Consider the following 24,138-nt stretch of genomic DNA (forward strand, 5'->3'; position numbering starts at 1 on the left):
GCTTAAGAAGATTGGCAAGTTAAATTAACGGAATATGCTGAAATGGCAAAATTGACAATGAAACTAAGAGGAAGCGACGACAACGAATTTAAGGAAGAACGGAAGATGTTTATTGTGTATATACAGAAGCAATGTGCACAGGTTAATACAATAGAAGACTTTTAAAAACTACGTGTAGTTTTGTTATGAATGGATAATAGGTGAATTAAACAAGTTAAAATTTAACTATGGACATGCGGTATGTTGATAAATGATGGAATCAAGGAAGGGTCTAAGGGGAAGTCAATTTGTTTTGTTTTGTTTTGGTATTGCTGTTGTTTTTTTGCTATTTTTGGAAAATTAATAAAATGTGTGTGTGTGTGTGTGTGTAGGCTTTATAGCGAAACACAATTCATCTGGCTGCAGCTTCCCTTTGGCTCCCAAAACTATGACAGCTATTCCAGTTTAGGGGATTAGGCGAGCGCAATTAGTCTCACTCCCTGTTTCTCCTACACAGGTACAATGCGTTCATTATCCATACTCTGCAGAGGGGAAAATGTCAACTCGTGGTGTTTGGGGTTTTTTTTGCGAGGGTGGGGAGGTTGCATTAAAGGCATCGCTGTTAAATGCCTCGCCGGATTGTCGGAGGTGGCAATTAAAAGGCTCTCTCTCCCAGGTCTCTCACACAGTTGAACAATGTGGGTTTTGGCTATTCCAACACCAGCCGGAAGCAGTCGGGTGATCTTAGAATCATAGAGTAGGAAGAGACCACAAGGGCCATCGAGTCCAACCCCCTGCCAAGCAGGAAACACCATCAGAACACTCCTGACATATGGTTGTCAAGCCTCTGCTTAAAGACCTCCAAAGTAGGAGACTCCACCACACTCCTTGGCAGCAAATTCCACTGTCGAACAGCTCTTACTGTCAGGAAGTTCTTCCTAATGTTTAGGTGGAATCTTCTTTCTTGTAGTTTGGATCCATTACTCCGTGTCCGCTTCTCTGGAGCAGCAGAAAACAACCTTTCTCCCTCCTCTATGTGACATCCTTTTATATATTTGAACATGGCTATCATATCACCCCTTAACCTCCTCTTCTCCAGGCTAAACATGCCCAGCTCCCTTAGCCGTTCCTCATAAGGCATCGTTTCCAGGCCTTTGACCATTTTGGTTGCCCTCCTCTGGACACGTTCCAGTTTGTCAGTGTCCTTCTTGAATTGTGGTGCCCAGAACTGGACACAGTACTCCAGGTGAGGTCTGACCAGAGCAGAATACAGTGGCACTATTACTTCCCTTGATCTAGATGCTATACTCCTATTGAGGCAGCCCAGATCTGGGTGGCCAGAGCCCTAAACTCGCCAGCGAAAAAGGGCTGCCTCTGATATTATTCGTATTTTATTCATTTGTGTAACCTCCTTTCCCCCAGACCCGACCGCCTCAAGGAGGCTTACACAAGCCACGCAGTTCAGAAAGCTAAAAGCGTGCAAAGGATAATCGCTAAAAAGCAATTCAGCTCTAATAAAATTAAAACAGTATTTAAAAAACCAATCTATTAAAATGCAGAAAATAAAAACAGCACAACACTATTAAAAGCCCTTAAAAAACAAAACAGTTCCCAATAGCCTGTTGGAACATGGAGGCTTTTCTCCGCTGGTGGAAGAACCACAATATATTTTGTGGTTTTATATTTTGATTTTGTTCTGTGACCTCCATGTATAGGGTGGCATAAAAATTCAATAAATAATAATACCGTATTGGCCCGAATATAAGCCACACCCAAATATAAGCCGCACCTTTAAAATTCGGGGGGGGGGCAATACCCAAATATAAGCCCCTCCCTTAAAATTCTGCAGGAACTCACACCCACTCCGTTTTACCGTATGTCTGTTTCAGCAGCGATATCGTAAAAGCCAATTTTTGTAAGGTTGCGAATTAAAGCCGCACTTTAACTTTTCACGGTCAGAATTTGGGGGGAAAGTGAGGCTTATATTCAGGCCAATACGGTAATAATAAATAAGGAGGGAGTCGGTCTAACTTCACTAGGAAGGGAGTTCCAAAGTTGTCTGGGAGGAGCCACCACTGAGAAGGCCCTCTCCCATATCAGTCTCTACAGCCACAGGAGGCGCTGTAACCTTCTAACAGATTGACTTCACCCCCAAAGACACACTCCTCTGTTGTTTCCTGAGACAGACAGCTGCCAGCAGAATTTATTGCTGCCCATGTCTATTTATTCAGATACCGCTTTTCCCACAAACAAATCTGGGCTCAAAGCGGCTTACACAAAATCAAAATATAAACACAGCCAAAAGACTGACGCTGATGAGCTGGAAAGATGAACGTACAGCTCCATTTAATCTGAGTTTCTAACACCGGGTGCCAAATGGCTCCTTAAAACAAGGTTAAAGTCACCAAAACATAATGTCTCATTGCCAATTAAGTCTTGTTTTTCAAATAATGGACTGACTGCGGTTGATTCTCAGCTAGTTTAGTAGACAACCTTGAGCTGGGTTAAGAGTTTTGAGAACTTAAAAGATGAAATGTCACTTGATCCAGGGACAGCCCACATATATATTGGCCTATTCTGGGATCTTTTTCTTAACGGTGACTGCTCCTGTTGCACAGAAAAAGCATTTTGGTTCCTGAAATTCATTCCGATTGCGCAGATAAAATATAACTGATGGATAAAATATAACTGGTGGCTTTCGACCGCTTGCAACCAAGTGAGGAAGATGTCCGGGTGCAAAAGGTCGAAAGCTAGGTGCAAAATGCGCCTGGCCCCTGGCTAATTTCAAACACTGTTGGCACCTAGCTCATATATCTGAGTTTCTAACGCTGTGTACCCCTATGCTAGGGGAAGCTACATCAGTTGACTTTCTGCCCGTCACAGTAGAGTGTGTCATTTTAGAGGGTGAAACTTAATTTTTGCAAACTTCTTCAGCTCTTAAAAACAAGTTTTGGGAGGGTGAGGAATTCAAATCTGCTATTATTTTTGTGACAGGGCAACACTTAGCTTGATAAGTCTACATCCGATGAAAAAGAGCTGCTTTCGGAAAACCAAGGAATTTAAATTTTACCTTCTGAAAATGTCAGGTAATGCTAACCAATAATAATTAATTATAATCATAAATATTGTACAATGTAACTGCAAGTACTTCAAAAGCCAGGGATAGCTTCGTTGGCAGAACAGGAGACTGTTAATCTCAGGGTTGTGGATTCGAGTCCCACGATGGGCAAAAGATTCCTGAATTACAGAGGGTTGGACTAGATGACCCTTGTTGTCCATGATTTTTAGTGATTTCTATGCAATTTTATACATACAGTGGTACCTTGGTTCTCAAACTTAATCCGTTCCAAAACCAAAACATTCCAAAACCAAGGCATGCTTTCCCACAGAAAATAATGCAAAACGGATTAATCCGTTCCAGACTTTTGAAAACAACCCCTAGAACAGCAATGTAACATGAATTTTGCTATCTAACGAGAGCATTGATCCATACAATGAAAGCAATAATCAGTGTACTGTACTATAAAATAAACAAGACAGCGTTGTAGATGATAAAAATTATCATCAAAGCAGTCACAAAAACAAATGAATTGAAAAAGCCTCAGAAACAAAAATGCAAAATAAAGAGCAAAAGCACCAAACTTAATCCGTTCCGGAAGTCTGTTTGACTTCCAAAATGTTTGAAAACCAAGGCGCAGCTTCTGATTGGTGCAGGTGCCCCGGAAACAATAGCTGACAACTGCATCGGCTGTTCAGCTTCCGAAAAACGTTTGAAAACCAGAACACATACGTCCAGGTTTTTGGAGTTTGAGAACCAAGGTACCACTGTATTTTACTTACCAAGCAGACCTAAATCACAATACTTTAACCAAAATCTCTTTTGAATTCCCAAGTCAACTTTTTAGCAACCCTCATTATTGGAAGCAGAAAGTTGGAAAATTCAACACAGCCTACTGTCACCGTGTCATGGGCCTCTATTAAAAGCAAAGGTTGTTGCCCTGGTAGGAAAGGCGACTGTGCCAGCCAACAGACTCCACCCCATCCCCTTCTTGCAAAGTTGGCACCAGAAAGTCTAATATTAGCTTTTCCAAGACACTGGGCTGCAAGTCTTCCCCTCCCATTTCGGACGCTCCTTGTCATGTCTGCTTCCAAGCGAACATTAAGGTCGGCCCGGCTGGAGCAAGGGAACGACGACGACAACAACAAAAATCCCTCTCTTAAACAGCCTTGGCTGGAAGGATGGCAACAAATCCAGCCCGCCTTCTTAATAATCTTTTAATCTGCTGCTAAAATTCTACTCGGAAAGCTCCTTTTAAGTGCTGCAGATTCACCGCTAGCCAATTCCAATCGAGCAAAGCGAAAGAGGAGAGAAGGAACACACTCTTCGCTGGATCTCGTCGGCTCCTTGTTCCAATCGCTCCAATTTAATTCACTGTCAAGGAACCACTGGGCTGAATCGTGGGAGGATTAACACACCTCCCCATACACACATACACACCAAAATCACACACCCACAAAGTGATTCTGGCCGATTGGTAGCTCCTACAAACTGGGAGCATGGAAGCTTGCAAATACCGTATTTTTCCGTGTATAAGACGCCCCCATGTATAAGACGCCCCCTATTTTGGGGGACTCCAAATTAAGAATACACCCCTCAGCACTACCCATGTATAAGACGAGCCCCAATTTTAAACCTAATTTTTTGGTAAAAAGAACCTAGACTTACACACGGAAAAATATAGTACAGTGGTACCTTGGGTAACATACACTTCAGGTTACATACGCTTCAGGTTACAGACTCTAACCCTAACCCTAACTCCATCATGGGGATTTGAACCGCCAACCTTCCAGTCACCAATCCCAAGAGGCTCAGTGGTTTAGACCACAGCGCCACCCGCATCCCAAAGGTGTATAATGTAAGCGCCAGGTGAACCTCCCTAGGGAGAGCATCCCACGATGGGGAGCCACTGCAGAAAAGGCCCCGTTCTCGTGCTGTCACCCTCCGGACCTCTCGAGGGACCCACTAACCCAGAAATAGTACCTCGGGTTAAGAACTTTGTTTCAGGATGAGAACAGAAATTGTGCTCTGGCAGCGCGGCGACAGCGGGAGGCCCCATTAGCTAAAGTAGTGCTTCAGGTTAAGAACAGTTTCAGGTTAAGAACAGACCTCCGGAACGAATTAAGTACTCAACCCGAGGTACCACTGTATATCTCAAACTGGGGACTAAGGTTAAGCCCAAAAGCACCATCGCAGATCCACCCAAACCATCGTTTGTTTTCTCAAACCACAAATGTCTGCCGGAAAGGGGAGAAGAAATTCGGGTCACGAGTTCAGATTCAGGAGAAAGGTTTCAGCTGATGGGGTGGGGGTGGGGTGGGACCAGCGTTAAGCATCACAGTTTTCCGCCGCACATTGCTTGAATGTTGTAACTGAAGGCACGATGATTCACAGCCACAAAAGTAATATCTTTCACCCGTCTCTTTTGCAAGTACACATTGTCCTAAATAATGCGCTGTCTTGCTCACAGAGTATTTTAAACTGGCTGGGTGAGGAGCAGTGGTTGCTGCAGGTTACAGAGAGCAGCCAAGACAGGGGTGAAGTTCTGCATTGGATTGGGGTTGCACCCCAAGTTCGGTTCGGTTTGGGGGTGCTCGTCTACCAGGTGCTGCTTTTGGGTGCTCAGGTAGCACGCCAGCTTTGGCTGGTTTGCCAGCTCCATCCTTTTCTGCAGCAGACAAGCCTGTCTGCGAACATTTATGCTTTAGTAACTTATAGGCTGGACTACTGCAACTCGCTCTATGTGGGGCTGCCCTTGAAGAGCGCCCACAAATTCCAACTGATCCAAAAAATGCAAATTCCACAATATGAATTAGCGCTGGCTAGATTGAGCGTATTGCCTTAAGGCAGGGGTGCAGAACCTCTTTGGGCTGACGGACAAGACTGTTAACACCCTACCACCTGGAGGGCCAGATTTGGCATGTGGGCAGGATTGCCCACCTGTCAATCATCACCTGGTGTCACCTGTTGGTGGCATTTTACCATTGTACTGTGGAGAGTGTATTAACTTATGGTCTGTGTGTGTGGTTTGGGAGCTGCACGACCAGGGAGAAAACAATGCTGTCCAGGGTTGTAAAGCCTGGAGAGAATAATTGGGTGCACTCTTCCCACCTTGGATCAAATCTATGCCTCCAGGTGCCATAAGAAAGCTGCAGAGATAGCGCAGGATAGTGCGCACCCCGGAAATGATCTCTTTCAGCTTCTGCCTTCTGGAAGAAGGTACAGGGTTATAAAGACTAGGACTAGCCGCATGAGAAACAGTTTCTATCCAAATGTGATTTTGGTTTTAAATGCAGGGTAAGGAGTCTCTATGGGAGTATATTGTATTTAATTATGGGGTATCTGAGTTTTTAGGGGGTTAACCAGGCTGGGATAGCAGGCTTGTTGGTTTCTGAATGTCTGATGTAGATTTTTCAGTTTCATTGTTCTGTATGGGACAATGATAATAAAGAGTAACCTATCGTATTGTATCATGATGTTGAGCTCTGATATCCTGATTATTGGAGTTCCCAGTGCTATCTGAAAGCCTTTCGATGCTTGCAAGGGGCATTCAGACAGTTCCCTTGCTCCAGTTGGAGCCTTTGGAAAGCCCTGGTAAAGTGATCAGAAGGGCAGAAGAAATGTCTTTTAGAAGCACCACCTGCCTGCTAGGGCGAAGCGATATCTGTTTTTCAACATTGTGATATACAGTGGTGCCCCGCAAGACGAATGCCTCGCAAGACGGAAAACTCGCTAGACGAAAGAGTTTTCCATTTTGGAGGTGCTTCGCAAAACAAATTTCCTATGGGCTTGCTTCGCAAGACGACAATGTCTTGTGAGTTCCTGCTGGTTTTTTTTCCTCCCACCCTTTCTAAGCCGCTAAGCCGCTTATCAGCTGATCCGATCAGCAGATAAGCCGCTAAAAGCCGCTAATAGCGCTAATACTTCAATGGGCTTGCTTCGCAAGACAAAAAAACCGCTAGATGAAGAGAATCACAGAATGCATTCTTTTCATCTTGCGAGGCACCACTGTATCACCAGCTAAAGATCGTCATATGCTGATACAGTGGTTCCCCGCAAGACGAATGCCTCGCAAGACTGAAAACCCGCTAGAGGAAAGGGTTTTCCATTTTTGAGCTGCTTCGCAAGACGATTTTCCCTATGGGCTTGCTTTGCAAGACGAAAACGTCTTGCAAGTGTTCCGATTTTTTTCCGCTCCCCCCCCCTTTTACTAAGCCGCTAATCCGCTTATCCTTTAATAGCCGCTAATCCTTTAATAGCCGCTAATCCTTTAAAAGACGCTAAGCCTTTAATAGCGCTAAGCCGCTAAGCCGCTAATAGGGTTGCTTCGCAAGACGAAAAAACCGCTAGACGAAGAGACTCGCGGAACGGATTATTTTCGTCTTGCGAGGCACCACTGTATACCACAATGTCTGAAATAAGCATGGAGCTACGGTATGTGGAGCCATGGGCTGGTTTCACGGTTTTTCCCACATTGCGATTTTTGCACAGCACACACACACAATGATTTGTGATATATGGCCAGGTCAAAAATTATGAAACGGATGCCATGATATGGACTTCAAACCGGTTTGGGGTGATATATTGCACAGTCCTAGTGCCCACAGGAGATTCTTACGTACAGGAGACTCGTCTGAAAGGGAAACTTCCCAGCACTCCTCTCCTGAGCACCTGATCGGATTTTGAAGGACAACTGCCCTTCAGTTCTTGCACTGTTTCAGAAACGGTGACTTAAGTAGGTTCACCCTCAGACGGGAAGTGAATCAGATCTATCCCTCTTCCCTAATCTGGAATAGAGACTGGCCTGTGTCCATTTTTCACTATGGCGACCTCGGATTGGAATTCCCAATCCTATTAGTGACAGCATTCACAAAATTAAAAAACGCCTGCTTCTTGGGAGAAAAGCGATGACAAACCTAGACAGCATCTTAAAAAGCAGAGACATAACCTTGCCGACAAAGGTTCGTACAGTGGTACCTCGGGTTAAGAACTTAATTTGTTCTGGAGGTTCGTTCTTAACCTCAAACTGTTCTTAACCTGAAGCACCACTTTAGCTAATGGGGCCTCTTGCTGCCACCACATGATTTCTGTTCTCATCCTGAAGCAAAGTTCTTAACCCGAAGTACTATTTCTGGGTTAGTGGAGTCTGTAACCTGAAGTGTCTGTAACCTGAAGCGTCTGTAACCTGAAGGGTCTGTAACCCAAGGTACCACTGTATGGTTAAAGCTATGGTTTTCCCAGTAGTGATGTATGGAAGTGAGAGCTGGACCATAAAGAAGGCTGATGTTGAAGAATTGATGCTTTTGAATTCTGGTGCTGGAGGAGACTCTTGAGAGTCCCATGGACTGCAAGAAGATCAAACCTCTCCATTCTGAAGGAAATCAGCCCTGAGTGCTCACTGGAAGGACAGATCCTGAAGCTGAGGCTCCAAGACTTTGGCCACCTCATGAGAAGAGAAGACTCCCTGGAAAAGACCCTGATGTTGGGAAAGATGGAGGGCACAAGGAGAAGGGGACGACAGAGGATGAGATGGTGGGACAGTGTTCTTGAAGCTGCTAACATGAGTTTGATCAAACTGGGGGAGGCAGTGGAAGACAGGAGTGCCTGGCGTGCTCTGGTCCATGGGGTCACGAAGAGGCGGACACGACTAAACAACAACAAACAACATGCACATCTGTTCAGAAGTAAACCTCACTGGACGTGATGAGGTTACTCTGTGGTGTAGCACCTGGAGGAGGGTTCAAATCCCCATTCAGCCATGAGGTTCACCGGGTGACCTTGGACCGGTCACTCATTCTCAGCCTAGTCTACCTCACAGGGTTGTTGTTTAGGAGGATAAAACAGGGAGGAGAAGTATGTACGTCACCACCTTGGAGGAAAGGTGGGATATAAATGCAAAAGATAAATAATATATCTACAGAGAGTTATTATTTTTAGTACAACTGACCGATACACCTTATGTTCTGGGAAGCAACTGAAAGCGATTCCTTTCCAGTTTTAGAGTACTACACACACAGAGGGAGGGGAGAACGCTGGCAGCATTAAGATAAATTCAACAGTGGAAATAAGTTTTGATGGATGCAAAAGTGGAATACTGAATGGTATAGTTATTGTAAAATATGCAGGGATTTATGATATGTAAAATGAACCATAGAAAGAGAAGAATGGAAATCACTGCTATTTTAAGGATGTAAAATGAGTATTTTAAATTGCAAAACAGAAACTTTAATAGAAATTATATGAAGAAATAGAGAAAGAAAGAGTGTCTGAGAGAGTAGTAGCAGTACAATGGTACCTCTGGTTGAGAACTTAATTCGTTCTGGAGGTCCGTTCTTAACTTGAAACTTCTGGAGGTCTGTTCTTAATCTGAGGTACCACTTTAGCTAATGGGGCCGCCTGCTGCTGCTGCGCCGCCAGAGCATGATTTCTGTTCTCATCCTGAAGCAAAGTTCTTAACCCGAGGTAATATTTCTGGGTTAGCGGAGTCTGTAACCTGAAGCGTCTGCAACCCGAGGTACCACTGCATTGCCCTTTCCAATGGTGTTGTGAACACCATGGAATGAAGCAAAGGAAGCAGAAGGAAGGAACTTTTGTCGTGATAGAAGAAGCTTTAGGATATGTTTGAGGGCCATAGAGAACCAGAGAATTGGAATGGGTTCCAAGGGTCATCTAGTCCAAGCCCGCCTGCAATGCCGGAATCTCAGCTCAAGTATCCATGGCAGATGGCCATCCGACCTCTGCTTAGAAACCTCCAAGGAAGGAGAGTCCACCATCTTCCGAGGGAGTCTGTCCCACTCTCAAACAGCTCTTACTCTCAGAAAAATCTTCCTCATAGGACAGGGGTCGGCAACCCACGGCTCCGGAGCCGCATGTGGCTCTTTTACACCTTTGCCGCGGCTCCGGGGCGGATACTAGCGAGGGGAGGAGGCGCATTGTGTGCCCCGACACTCCCCACTGTGGCGGGCGCTGTACTGGCTGTGACGTCGCATGGGGGCGGTGCGTGCGTTAGTCATGGACCGTCCCGACGTCACCTTGCCGCCCGCCCACTACATTGTAAGGGGCATGTACGCTGGTCACTGCATTGAAAGGGGGCATGTACGCTGGTCACTGTTTTGAAGGGGAGTGAAGAACACACACACACACAAAAAGGTAACTTGTTTATTTCTATGAGGTGGAGTAATTCTGAGGGGTCAAACAAAGAAATAATAAAAAGTGACAAAAAAGTTATTTTTATAATGACGAGTTTTGCGGCTCCCAGTTTTTTCTTCTTCGGAAACGGGTCCAAGTGGCTCTTTTTGTCTTAAAGGTTGCAGACCCCTGTCATAGGACAACAGTCCTATGAAAGGAATCTGGTGAGGAAGATTAGCTTTTGCTGCTAAACAGCGATGAAAGAAGACAGTGCCATAGAGAGAGGAGAGGTTCAAATGTGGAAAAGCCATTCCTAAACATGTGCAAACTCTGTGGGAGGGAGGAACCCGGCAGGTACGGGGCTAAGATTTCACTTCCCCAAATAAAGAATCTGTTCGCAGGCGACACAAAAGGCGTAGCAAGTCGGAGATGGTGACACTGGAACAAGAGCTTGCAGTTTTAAGAACTCGATAAAGTCAAGTTTAAAAACTGCATTTGTCTTTCGCACGTACAAATCAGCAGTGGGAGGGAGGCTCCGAAGGGCACGGAAAGAGAGAGAGACATGCGAAGTCGGTCGTGGCCCTGGTCCCTAAATAGAACAAACGGCACAAAACTTCGTTTTCCAAAATTGCAACCTCAGCGGCAGCAAACGGCGGCAGAAGACAGGTGGGCTTGCGGGGGCTGAAGGCAGGAAGCCAGCAGCCTTATGGCAAGTCCGATCACTGGCCCAACAAACAAGGAACTGTCTTGATCAGAATGGCAGCAGGTCTTTGCAGTTTCAGGCAAAGCGAGAGAGAGGTCTTTCTCATTACCAGCGGTAGGCTGGAACCCTTTGGGACTCATAGGGTGGAAGGCGGGGAGACTGGCACTAGGTGGCGCTAGAGCGCACGGCAGGCACAGCCAACGGACTCAAGCGTTGCCCGTAATCACACTGTTCAAAGATGGAGTGAACTCTTTATTAACACAACCTCCACAGACTTTGTTGAGTGTCAGGCCTAAGGAGCAGAACAGCTAATTCCTTCCAGTAGCACCTTAAAGACCAACTAAGTTAGTTCTTGGTATGAGCTTTCGTGTGCATGCACACTTCTAAGGTGCTACTGGAAGGAATTTTTTTATTTTGACTATGGCAGACCAACACGGCTACCTATCTACAGCTAATTCCTGGCGGTCTTGCTCCATGAAAACCAGTTGCGGAGACTGAAAGCTCTTGCCTCCTCACCAGGGCTCTTTCCGAGCAATCGGAGACTGTGTCTGTGTGCAGCCGACCTCTCCTCCACCCCTTTTCATGCCTCTTCTGGTTCTGGGAGCTCAGCGGGGAGGGGAGCTGTTCACAGCAAGAGCGGGAGACACCCATGTCTTTTCACCAGCCTGACTCTTCTCGGCCTCTCGGCCTCCCCTCTCTCCTGCTTCAGCTTCTGCCTCTGATTCTGGACTGCTCTCTGTCACAGACTCTCCCCGCTCACTAAGCCCTGTTACCTCTTCAGCTTCTGGCGCCTCCTCTTCTCCCTCTGACCACTCATTGTCCCACCACCATCCCAGGCTCTGAGACTTCTTCCTTTGGGGGTTCCCCAGCTGGTTCCTCCCACCATTCCTCTACCTCCAACCAGTCCAAGACACCTCCCCACTGAGTTCTACGCTTGGCTAAGGGGGAGGAAACCAACAGGCAACGCCGCCCCCCCAAGACTGGTTGTAGGTAAGAAGGCAGGCGGAAGAATGGCAGATGAAGGTGATGGATTACATGGAACTGGCAGAAATGACTGGCAGAATCCGAGATCAGGGAGAAGAGGTGGTGGAAGAAGACTGGAAGAAGTTTAAAGACTATTTGCAGAAATACTCAAAATAAAAAAAATTCCTTCCAGTAGCACCTTAAAGACCAACTAAGTTAGTTCTTGGTATGAGCTTTCGTGTGCATGCACACTTCTTCAGATACTGTAGAAATACTGTAAAATTAATGAATGTTGAAGGGATGTTGGATTGAAAATAAGCGGTATTGGTAAAAAGATGAATAAGAATATGTAAATGCGGATTGACAATGGCTGGAAATATATAGTTATAATAGGTTAAGACAATAAGTAAAGATAAATGATAGAGGGGAAGGATTTGCTGAACTAACTATCTGAACTGGAATACAGAAGAGGGGGGCATGAGGAGGTCAGGAAATAAGTAAATGAAACATAAGACATGAAAATATTGATTATTTTTCCTTTTTTAAAAATTTTCTTTTTTACTTTTTATGTGCTCTGTCTTTGTATCTCTTTTTTGTATTGTTTTTGTCTTCTAGTATTGTTATGCTTTTTTAAAATTTTCTTATTTATAATTTTGTAACTTTCTATTGTCCGAAAATGTCTAATAAATATCTTTTAAAAAAAAGAAGAAGGCAGGCGGATGGGGACTGGCTAAGGGCAGACTGACTTTGGCTGGGCAGCGCCCCTCTTGCCCCAATGGACCAGTCTCCGCTGCCCTCCGCCTAATCGTTTTATATCGCAATGTCTGAAATAAGGATGGAGCTACGCAGAGGTGATGGCTGGCTTCACAAGTTCCCCCACATTGTTATTTTTGCACAGCACAAACACACACATCATGATTCGCGATACAGTGGACACTCGGGTTGCGAACGTGATCCGTGCAGGAGGCTCGTTCGCAACCCACAGTGGCGCGTCTTCGCACGCGCGGGTTGCAATTCAGCGCTTCTGCACAGGCGCAAAGCACGATTTAGCGCTTCTGCGTATGCGCAACTACCAAAACCCGGTAGTAACCTGTTCCGGCACATCCGGGTTTCGTGGCGTCCGTAACCCAAAAAAACGCAACTTGAAGTGTCTGTAACCTGAGGTATGACTGTATATCGCCAGGTCAAAAGTTATGAAACAGATCATCACAATACAGTGGTACCTCAGGTTACATACGCTTCAGGTTACAGACTCCGCTAACCTTGAAATACAGTGGTACCTTGGGTTAAGTACTTAATTCATTCCGGACGTCCGTTCTTAACCTGAAACTGTTCTTAACCTGAAGCACCACTTTAGCTAATGGGACCTCCCGCTGCCACCACGCCGCCGGAGCACGATTTCTGTTCTCATCCTGAAGCAAATTTCTTAACCTGAAGCACTATTTCTGGGTTAGCGGAGTCTGTAACCTAAAGCGTATGTAACCTGAAGTGTATGTAACCCGAGGTACCACTGTAGTACCTCAGATTAAGAACTTTGCTTCAGGATGTGAACAGAAATCATGCTCCAGCGGCACAGCGGCAGGCCCCATTAGCTAAAGTGGTGCTTCAGGTTAAGAACAGTTTCAGGTTAAGAACAGACCTCCAGAACGAATTAAGTACTTAACCTGAGGTACCACTGTATGGACTTCAAACCAGTTTTGGATTATATATTGATATACAGTGGTGCCTCGCAAGTTTTGCCGTCTAGCGAATTTTTTGTCTTGTGAAGCACGGTTTAAACGGCTTAACAAAGTCGCAAGACGTTTTCGTCTTGCAAAGCAAGCCCATAGGGAAATTCGTCTTGCGAGGCAAATCACGGACGAAAAACCCTTTCGTCTAGCGAGTTTTTTGTCTTGCAAGGCATTCGTCTTGCGAGGTACCACTGTATCGCCCAGCCCTACTGGAGTCCTGTGTCCATTTCTGGGCACCACAGTTTAAGAAGGATATTGACATGCTGGAACATGTGCAGAGAAAGGTGAACAAGATGACGAAGGGTCTGGGAAACCAAGTTTTACAAGGAACGGTTGAGGAGTTGGGTTTGTTCAGCCTGGAGAAGAGAAGACCTAGAGGAGATTGGATAGCCGTCTTCAACGATCTGAAGGGCTGTTGCTTGTGTTCTCCTGCTCTGGAGAGTAGGACCTGAACCAATTCAAGTTACAAGGAAGGAGTTTCCGACTAAACACTGGGAAGAACTTTCTGGTTGTAAGAGCTGGTTGACAGTGGAGCGGACTAACTCGAAGAGTGGTGTGCCTCTATTGTTGTTGTTGTATTGTTTTTGTTGTTATCATTATTTATTGAATTTATATACCGCCCTATACCTGGAGGTCTCAGGGCAGTTCACTAAACAAAATCAAAACATAAAAGCACAAAAGATATAATCAAAATAAAAACAACAAACCAATAACTCTTCTCCCCCCCCCCAAAAAAAACATTTTAGAAGGGCCTAGGATGTCAATCAAGGGACGCGGGTGGCGCTGTGGGTTAAACCACAGAGCCTAGGGCTTGCCAATCGGAAGGTCGGCGGTTCGAATCCCCACGGTGGGGTGAGCTCCCATTGTTCAGTCCCTGCTCCTGCCAACCTAGCAGTTCAAAAGCACATCAAAGTGCAAGTAGATAAATAGGTACTGCTCCGGCGGGAAGGTAAACGGCATTTCCATGCGCTGCTCTGGTTCGCCAGAAGCAGCTTAGTCATGCTGGCCACGTGACCCGGAAGCTGTACGCCAGCTCCCTTGGCCAGTAAAGCGAGATGAGCGCCGCAACCCCAGAGTCGGTCACGACTAGACCTAATGGTCAGGGGTCTCTTTACCTTTAGGATATCAATCAAATCAGCCAAAGGCCTGGTTAAAAAGGAACATTTTTGCATGGTGCCTAAAGGTGTATAATGAACTTGCCTGGGGAGAGCATTCCACAGACGGGGAGCCACTGCAGAGAAGGCCCCGTTCTCTACCTTTGATTAGAGATTGGATGGCCATCTGAGGGATTATTTAGCTGTGATTCCTGCATTGTGGGGGGTTGGTCTAGACGACTCTTGGGATCCCTTCCCGACACAACAATCCTACAATTCCGTGAGTCTATCACAGGTGTTTATTCCAAAATCTGGGCCCCTACATTCACCTCCTGTTAGTCTTGCTTTTTCTCCTCCTCTGGCGTCTCCTGAGAGCATCCCAAGTGGGGCAGAGACTCATTCCAGAGAAAGGCCGCCTTTGCCTGAACGGACAGGGAAGCCTTACACAAGAACAGCTGCACCACAGATCTGGTGGGAAGCCGCTCCTTCGACCAATCACCAGGAAGAAACCTTTCGCTCTCTCGCTCTCCTCTCTCATGCCAGCGACCGGGAGATCAAAGCTTTTGCTGGAGTGTGAAAGACGACATGGATGTGCGTGCGTGCATGCATGCGTGTGTGTGAAACCCTGCCAACGTGCTTACATCATGCCCAACCGAGCCAGCGTGAAAATAAGCCCGAGTGCAGGGTTGCAAAGGGGCAGCAAAGGATGGAGAGAGAAACCTATCCACCTCTCTCCCTTATCTCCACTGCACTGCAGCTAAGGGTCCCTGAGCTCTCTACTAGGGAAATGGGGGGGGGGGGCGGAGAAGAGAGCAGAAAAACGCCTTCCTAAAGCAGCTTGGAAATCCAGCTTCAGGATATAATAATTATATATATGTGTGTGTGTGTGTGTGTGAGAGAGAGAGAGAGAGAGAGAGAGAGAGAGAGAGAGAGAGAAATTTGCATGCACAATGACCCAGTTATGCACCGGGCCAACTCTAGAGATGAGCAGTAATGAGCGAATGCTTCAGCAAACCAAAGCCACTTGATGTGTGTGTGTGTGTGTGTGTGTGTGTGTGTGGTGTGTCGTCGTCCCCACACTCAATATTGTCCCCTAATAGTACAGGTCTACCTGACTACACTTGCTGGATGGTTCCCCCCAAAGAGATGCGATGTGTAATCTCCTCTCCCTCGCTCTCTATTTTAGGAAACCTTTGCGGGGAGAAGGAAGGTTATGGACCGGGTGGATTTCAGATGCCCCAAATAAAGGATGTGCCAAATTCGCAGGATCTGGATTATCATCATTTTTTAAGGATCCGTCCACAACAGGACCGAAATGAAATCCGCTTTTAAAAAAACACAACCACAAAACGAAGGCTCCATCTTCAAGAAACGAGAGAGGTCTCTGGCGAGTTCGGTGATCCATGCACAGCCAAAAGAGACCTGATCATCACAGAATAATATATCCATGCGTATAGGGAGCCAAAAACGATGTGACGGAGCATTATAGCAAGCAAAAAAATGTTTCGTCTTTGAAACACACACACAGAGGAAGAGGACATTTAATCCTTCTGCTCAGCTGGACAACGTGTCACGTTTACCGGGAGTTTATGGCCATCCTTGCTTTGCAGCTATAATGCTACCGACATTTAAAAACCAACAAACCAAGGGGCATTATTTCGCCATTTCGAACCCCTCTCTCCCAGTTTCTACACCTTGGCTTAGCCTAAAAGGGGGGGGGGAGCTGCTTCCCTCCCCCCCCCCCGTCTAGTTTGACAGCGAAATGGCACGCAGCCGTAGCATCCAGAAAAGCAGATGACATAATTTGCAGCCATCCCCTGTTCATCACCCAAACGCCAGCACCTCACCTCGCGCTCTGGATGACACCCATTTATGACATCATCTTAAAAAAAAGAGAAAACCACACACACACACACACACACACAACCCAACCCTAACGCCAACCATCCCTGATCATACCTGCAAGGGGTTTTATGGTTTTACTTACACAAACGCACGCACATCCTTTATCATTGGGTGGCTGCTTCTTCAATATTGCAAGGCGGGGGGTGGGGTGGAGGAAAGCAAGCGAAGAGGCTATACCCCCGCCCCAGATGACCAAAAAGAAGAAATTGGTGGAAATATTTTATTCTGGAGCAATGCACACGTTTGCAACGGGTATGCATCCCCTTGCATTTTCCCGCGGCGCGTCAGATTATATTGCAAGAAGCAGAGGTCTCCAAGCTCATGGTTAGGTGGGGGAAGGCAAACTAAACTAATTAAGCAGAAAATAAATCGGAAGAGGTGGCGGGGCTTATTTCGGAGGACCCCCGTATCTCCGCCGTGCACCACATTTTAATTGCAACCATATCTGCACACGCTCCCGTCCTCCCACAGAATCCTCTTCGTGCACCGATTCCCTCAACCCTGAGCGATTTTGCAAAAGGAAAAAAAAAAGGTAGCGCGTGCAAACGTAACCAGTCTTCCACCACCATGCAAGCAACCCCCCCCCCCGGTCCAAGTGTGTGGCGACGCCTCCCTCTCTCCCTCCTCCTGCGCCCCCTCCCCAAATCCCTCCCGGGCGTGTAGGCAAGAGCTACCTCTCCTCCTCCCCGCCGTGCCCTTACTCTTTGCAGGAACGCAGGCGATGCGCCCTGGGCGCGCAGCAGCTCCTTCAGCCGGGAGGCGTCCGTTTTTTAATCCTCTCTTTTTTTGGCGGCGGCGGCTCGGGATGCAGGAGAGAAGCATGCACCGCGACGGGGAAGGTGCTTGGAGTTCAAAAATGAAATGCAACCGAAAACGACGACCTCCGACCAATTGCACGGGGGGCGAATTCAAAGCGTGCGCTCAGGCGGCCATCCGGCGCATCGCGGAGCCTTTGCAAGGAAGGAGGCGAGCGGCGCTGCAGGCGAGCGGGCTGGCGGCTCGCATCCCGGCCAGCGTCACCGATACACACGCGCGCACTCGCAGACACGCATCTTGCCCCTTTTCTTGCGGCAAACGGCAGCCAACCCCCCTGGCCACGCCCCCCTTGCCACAGCCTCAGCCTATCGTAGAGCAGGATCCGGGAGGAGGGTGGATCGCCTGCCCTTTTTAACTCTTCCCGCACTGCAGCGCTCCAAGGCTTGGAGGAAGGGTCGGGGCTGGTCCACACGTGATGGGAGATGTTTGGGTTTGATGGCATTTTTATTTTTTGACACGTTTTATTGTCCCATTTTGCTTTTTTTCTGTGCGCCGGTTAGAAGTTGGAAGTAATGAAGCGTTTCATCAATTGATCTTAACAGATTGGAGAACTGGGCCCAAGCTAACAAAATGAATTTCAATACAGTAGAGTCAAATGTTAATGTTCTGCACTTAGGCAGGAAGAACCAGCTGCTCAAATATAAGATGGGGAAACACCTGGCTTGACAGCAGTACATTTGAAAAGGATCTAGGGGTCTTGGTGGACCACAAGTTGAACATGAGTCAACATGGTGATGCAGCAACAAAAAAAGCGAATACTATTCCAGGCTGCATCAACAGAAGTCTGGTGTCCAGATCAAGGGAAGTAATAATACCACCCTATTCTGTCTTGGTCAGACCACACCTGGAATACGGTGTCCAATTCTGGGTACCACAATTTAAGAAGGATGTTGACAGGCTGGAAGATGTGCAGAGGAGGGTGACTGAAATGATCAAGGGTCTGGAAACTAAGCCTTATGAGGAACGGTCGAAGGAGCTGGGTATGTTTAGCCTGGAAAAGAGGAGACACAGAGGAGATATGATAGCTCAGGAAATTGTGCACTCTCCTTCCTTGGAGGTTAATAATAATAATAATAATTAATAAATTGTATTTATACCTTTATACCCCGCCCTCCCCAGCCAAGACCGAGCTCAGGGCGGCTAACAATCAATAATAAAAACAAGTTGATTAAAATAGAACTAAAAAAAACAAGATTAAAATGCAACATTAAAATATTAAAATGCAGCCTCTTCACAAGAGAAGAAAGGAAAAAAGAAAGGGGGAGGGAATCAAATTGATTCCAAGCCAAAGGCCAGGCGGAACAACTCTGTCTTACAGGCCCTGCGGAAAGAAATCAGATCCTGCAGCGCCCTGGTCTCATGAGACAGAGCGTTCCAGCAGGCCGGGGCCAGTGCTGAGAAGGCCCTGGCTCTGGTTGAGGTTAATCTGACTTCCTTAGGGCCCGGGACCTCTAGGGTGTTGCTATATATGGACCTTGAGGCTCTCCGTGGGGCATACCAGGAGAGGCGGTCCCGTAGGTACGAGGGTCCTAGGCCGTGAAGGGCTTTAAAGGTCAAAAGCAGCACCTTAAATCTGACCCTGTACTCCACCAGGAGCCAGTGCAGCTTGAAAAGCACTGGGTGAATATGCTCCCATGGCAGAGACCCCATGAGGAGCCTCGCTGCAGCATTCTGTACCCGCTGGAGTTTCTGGGACAGCTTAAAGGGCAGCCCCACGTAGAGCGAATTACAGTAGTCAAGCCTGGAGATGACCGTCGCATGGATCACTGTGGCCAGGTCGGGGCAGGAAAGGTAAGGGACCAACTGCTTGATGCGGTGAAGGTGGAAAAATGTCTCCTTAAGCAGGTTGGATGGCCATCTGTCATGGATGCTTTAGATGAGATTCCTGCACTGCAGGGGGTTGGACTAGATGACCCTTGTGGTCCCTTCCAACTCTACAACTCCATGATTCTATGATTATAAACAGCTTTTCGCCCATCTCTCATAATAGTAGAACTTTGTGGATGGCCCAATAATATTAAGTGGCAGAAGCTCAAGCATTTCTTCACACAGTATTTCCTTAGTATATGGAACTCCCTGCCACAAGTAGTAGTAATAATAATAATAATACTCGGGCCGCTTCCAGCAAAATAGAAAAACACAATAAAACATCAAATATTAAAAACAAAGCGAAGCTTTAAAAGGTGGCTGTTAAAAGAGATGAAACGAATTTGTGGTGGAGGCGAAGAGCATATGTAATTGGTGGTTAGACATGATGGACCCAGTCTATTGAAGGTGAATGCACATTTGGGGTGTGTGATGTGTGTGAATTCTGCCCCCTGGAAATTGCTTTGTCCTGATTCCCCTGTTGCCGCGCAGGGTTTCCCAAAGGGGTCAATATTGATCCTCTTGGGGTCGGCAGGACTGTGCAGGGGATGACTAAAGCCCTAGAGATCGAAAAAGAAGTTTGCAAGGTACAGTGTCAAAAAATAATAACTGGGAAGTCTGAGCTTCGGCACTAAAGAGGATGGCCTTGTACAGAGGGCACTTCCTTGGCCAATGAGGAAACTCTGTATTTAGTGAGCCGACTCCATAATTCAATAGTCATTTCCTTATTTTTTACACCTTAAGATAGGTAATCACAGTGGTTGATAATAAATCAATGACGATTGTTCCTTGGCTTTATTTAATTTACATTCCTAAGAATCTGGGTGAAGTCAATGGCAACCTCCAAGGATTCGATGAATTCAGAAAGGGTTTAAACCTTCCCAGTGAGGCAATGGGGTGGTTGTTCTGTTGCATTCACCTGATGGGGAGAAAGATGGGGGGCTGGCAGGCCGCCGGATCCAGGCCCCTGTGTTTGCCACGCTTTTGTTGTTTAGTCGTTTAGTTGTGTCCGCCTCTTCGTGACTCCATGGACCAGAGCACGCCAGGCACTCCTGTCTTCCACTGCCTCCTGCAGTTTGGTCAAACTCATGCTGGTAGCTTCAAGAACACTGTCCCACCATCTTGTCCACTGTCGTCCCCTTCTCCTTGTGCCCTCCATCTTTCCCAACATCAGGGTCTTTTCCAGGGAGTCTTCTCTTCTCATGAGGTGGCCAAAGGATTGGAGCCTCAGCTTCAGGATCTGTCCTTCCAGTGATCACTCAGGGCTGATTTCCTTAAGAATGGAGAGGTTTGATCTTCTTGCAGTCCATGGGACTCTCAAGAGTCTCTTCCAGCACCATAATTCAAAAGCATCAATTCTTCGGCAATCAGCCTTTTTTATGGTCCAGCTCTCACTTCCTTCAGAGGTTTGATCTTCTTGCAGTCCATGGGACTCTCAAGAGTCTCCTCCAGCACCATAACTCAAAAGCATCAATTCTTTGGCAATCAGGTTTCTTTATGGTTTTCCACGCTGGTTCTAAGCCATTTCAACTGCGATGTGATTCAGTCACTCTCAACTTCCTTCGACAGCTCTTCTCATCTCCCACGACTAATGCGGTTCCGCCGCTGCTATAGAGACTGGGTTTAAATAAGAAATGCACACAGCCCACTAAGTGTGTGCCCAGGGAGATCGGGAATAATTATACAATTACATGTTGTTTTCATTTTTCGGAGATAAGAGGTGCTTGAAAGCCCTTTGCTATGGAAACTTTAACCCCCCTTAAGCCCAGGTATGTCAGGGGAGGGGGAGTCCAAGCTATGGTTGCTTGGGAGCGGGAATATGCACTCTGCATATGCTCAGAGGTACTCCTGCCTGTGAACAGAGGGAATGCTGTTCTAGGCTGCATGAACAGAAGTCTAGTGTCCAGATCAAGGGAAGTAATTCTACCACTCTAAAGATGCCTGCTTCTTGGGAGAAAAGCAGTGACAAACCTAGACAGCATCTTAAAAAGCAGAGACATCACCTTGCCAACAAAGGTCCATATAGTAAAAGGTATGGTTTTCCCAGTAGTGATGTATGGAAGTGAGAGCTGGACCATAAAGAAGGCTGATCACCGAAGAATGGATGCTTTTGAATTCTGGTGCTGGAGGAGACTCTTGAGAGTCCCATGGACTGCAAGAAGATCCAACCTATCCATTCTTAGGGAAATCAGCCCTGAGTGCTCACTGGAAGGACAGATCCTGAAGCTGAGGCTCCAATACTCTGGCCACCTCATGAGAAGAGAAGACTCCCTGGAAAAGACCCTGATGATGGGAAAGATGGAGGGCACAAGGAGAAGGGGACGACAGGACGAGATGGTGGGACAGTGTTCTCAAAGCTACCAGCATGAGTTTGGTCACTGCGAGAGGCAGTGGAAGACAGGAGTGCCTGGCGTGCTCTGGTCCATGGGGTCACGAAGAGTCAGGCACGATTAAACGGCTAAACAACAACATTGTGCCTTGATCAGACCAAGGACACTGAGAGGAGAGATGACAGCCATCTTCAAATATCTAAGATGGAGAAAGATGGTTTTTAAGCAGAGGTTGGGTGGCCATCTGTCATAATAATAAATAATAATAAATTTTTATTTGTACGCCCCCCCCCCCGCCAGAGCTGGGCTCAGGGCAGCTAACATCATAAAACTAACACAGTATAGAAAGAACATAAAAACAGGCAATCAATTAATTAAAATACATCTTAAAATTAGTTCAGAACAAATGAAAATCTGGACAGATGGCAGTCCATGGTTAAAATTGAGAGTGGTTCATATTCTCCAGGGCCAACTGTTACCACTGGTCTTATAAACTTATAAAGGACCTGTGAGCCATCTAGGAGGCCTCTTTAATGCTTGTTCTTATACAGAAAGAAAAGAATCAGACTGAACCCCAACCAAAGGCCTGGCGGAACAGCTCCGTCTTGCAGGCCCTGCATGGATGCTTTAGCTGAGATTACTGCATTGTAGGGGCGGGGCTACATGACCCTTGAGGTCCCTTCCAACTCTACAATATATTTATTTATTCCATTCTTCCTCTTTTAAAATAAATAAATAAATTGTTAGTTTTCCTATATTTACCCAATATTACCACACTTTAGCCAATTATACAGTTTTTTAAAAAATAAAATAAAATAAAAATAAAATTATGATTCCACTCTTCCATTGCCCATGCGCTGTGCCCTTCCCTCTGTCATATGTGAAGCAGCAACCACCCGTTGCTTCAGATGCCTTGGATAGAGGTAGGTTTTCATCCAGGCTTTGCCTGACCCAGGAGATCAGACCCAGGAGAACCGCTTCAGTGCTGCAACAAGAACAACAACAACAACAACATTATTTGTATGCCACCCATCTGCCTGGGTTACCCCAGCCACTCTGGCTGGCTCCCAACATAGGGTTGCCATATTTATAGAAGTAAAAACTTATTGAGCTTTCTTTTCCAAAAGTTGTTGAGCATTTCTTGGGTAAGTTTCCCGATTTCCCCAAATTCCCCCTGGACACTAATTCTGTCATTAGAAAACCTGGCGAAATCCAGACGTATGGCAACCCTATCCCAACACGTATATTAAAAACACGATAAAACACCAAACATTAAAAAGCTTCCCTAAAGAGGGCTGCCTTCAGGTGTCTTCTAAAAGTCTGATAGTTGTTTTCCTCTTTGACATCTTGTGGGAGGGCGTTCCACAGGGCAGGCACCACTACCGAGAAGGCCCTCTGCCTGGTTCCCTGTAACTTGGCCTCTTGCAGTGAGGGAACCGCCAGAAGGCCCTCGGCGCTGGACCTCAGTGTCCAGGCTGAACGATGGGGGGTGGAGACGTTCCTTCAGATATACTGGATCGAGGCCGTTTAGGGCTTTAAAGGTCAGCACCAACACTTTGAATTGTGCCCGGAAACGTGTAGGTCTTAATCTTCTTGACATCTGACGGGAAGGCGTTCCACAGGGAAGGTGCCACTACCGAGAAGGCCCTCTGGCTGGTTCCATGCAACCTTGCTTCTTGCAGTGAGGGAACCGCCAAAAGGCCCTCGGTGCTCAAAGTCAGTGGAGGCTGAGCAATGGTGCTGGGTGTCAATATCCGGGCTGAGCGATGGGGGTGGAGATGCCAACAGAGGTTCCCACTGGGTCAGCCCCCTTCCCTATGCTCTGCTGCCTTATGGCCTAGTGGTGACACACACCAGACCTTCTGTACTTAGCCAAGGCCACTTCTCCTTATACAGTTCTGTTCCTCCCTGCAACAGATCTGAGCATCCATTCTGGGCATGGTGAGACAAGGGAAGCAGGAGGAGCTGAGATTTGTGCCACCGAGGGAGCGCATCCTGCCCGAGCCATCCGATCAGAGCAGGCCCTGGCAAGAGAAAGGCGCCAAATCAAACACATGGCCCGGTGGTTCTTTGCAAATATCTACCCCCATCGGAACGGCGCCCTGGCTAGGAATCTGCTTGTTGATGCAATTTTGCCAAATGTGGCTTTTGAATTTGCTCTGTTTTCATCAAGCACGAGGATATTTGTGGGCGTTGCGGAGTCTTTAGAGGCCCGGAATATGATGGGATGGATTGCTGGAAGGTTTCTCTCTCTTTTTGCAACCAGATGGAGGTAGCCAAAGCAAGGAGAGAGAGAGGGGGGGGGGAGGGAGAGGTGTTTGCACTGATTTCTGCACCCATCTCAGGTCCCCACACATTGCACAAGAGGAGGTGGCAAACTCAGAAGTGGGGGGCAGAATTCAGGGTGCATGCCCCCTTTGCGCATCTGCAGTAATGTCAGGCAGGTGATGAGAAGCAGTCTGAGGTGAGTCAGAAGCAGCATGTGACAGTCAAAAGCACAAGGCGAGCCAGGAGGCAGGGTTGCAAAAACAGGTGAAAAAAGTGAGTAAGGGCGGTTTGATTTGCT

General features: G+C 46.9%; 1 protein-coding gene across 3 annotated transcripts in view; it reads right to left on the bottom strand.

Annotated features, from left to right (window-relative positions):
• Positions 1-17,827, bottom strand: part of LZTS3 (leucine zipper tumor suppressor family member 3) — an 83,364-nt gene extending 65,537 nt beyond the window's left edge. Inside the window, exon 1 of one of the 3 annotated variants that reach the window (XM_081207083.1) lies at positions 17,262-17,827. The gene's annotated coding sequence lies outside the window, so the exon portion shown is untranslated. Of the gene's footprint in view, positions 1-17,234 lie in introns of all 3 variants that reach the window. The other 2 variants (XM_081207078.1, XM_081207080.1) reach the window with 2 other exon arrangements.
• Between the last annotated feature and the right edge of the window lie 6,311 nt (positions 17,828-24,138).

Source organism: Podarcis bocagei, assembly GCF_964188305.1.
Source record: "Podarcis bocagei genome assembly, chromosome: 9".
Classification (NCBI taxonomy): domain Eukaryota; kingdom Metazoa; phylum Chordata; class Lepidosauria; order Squamata; family Lacertidae; genus Podarcis; species Podarcis bocagei.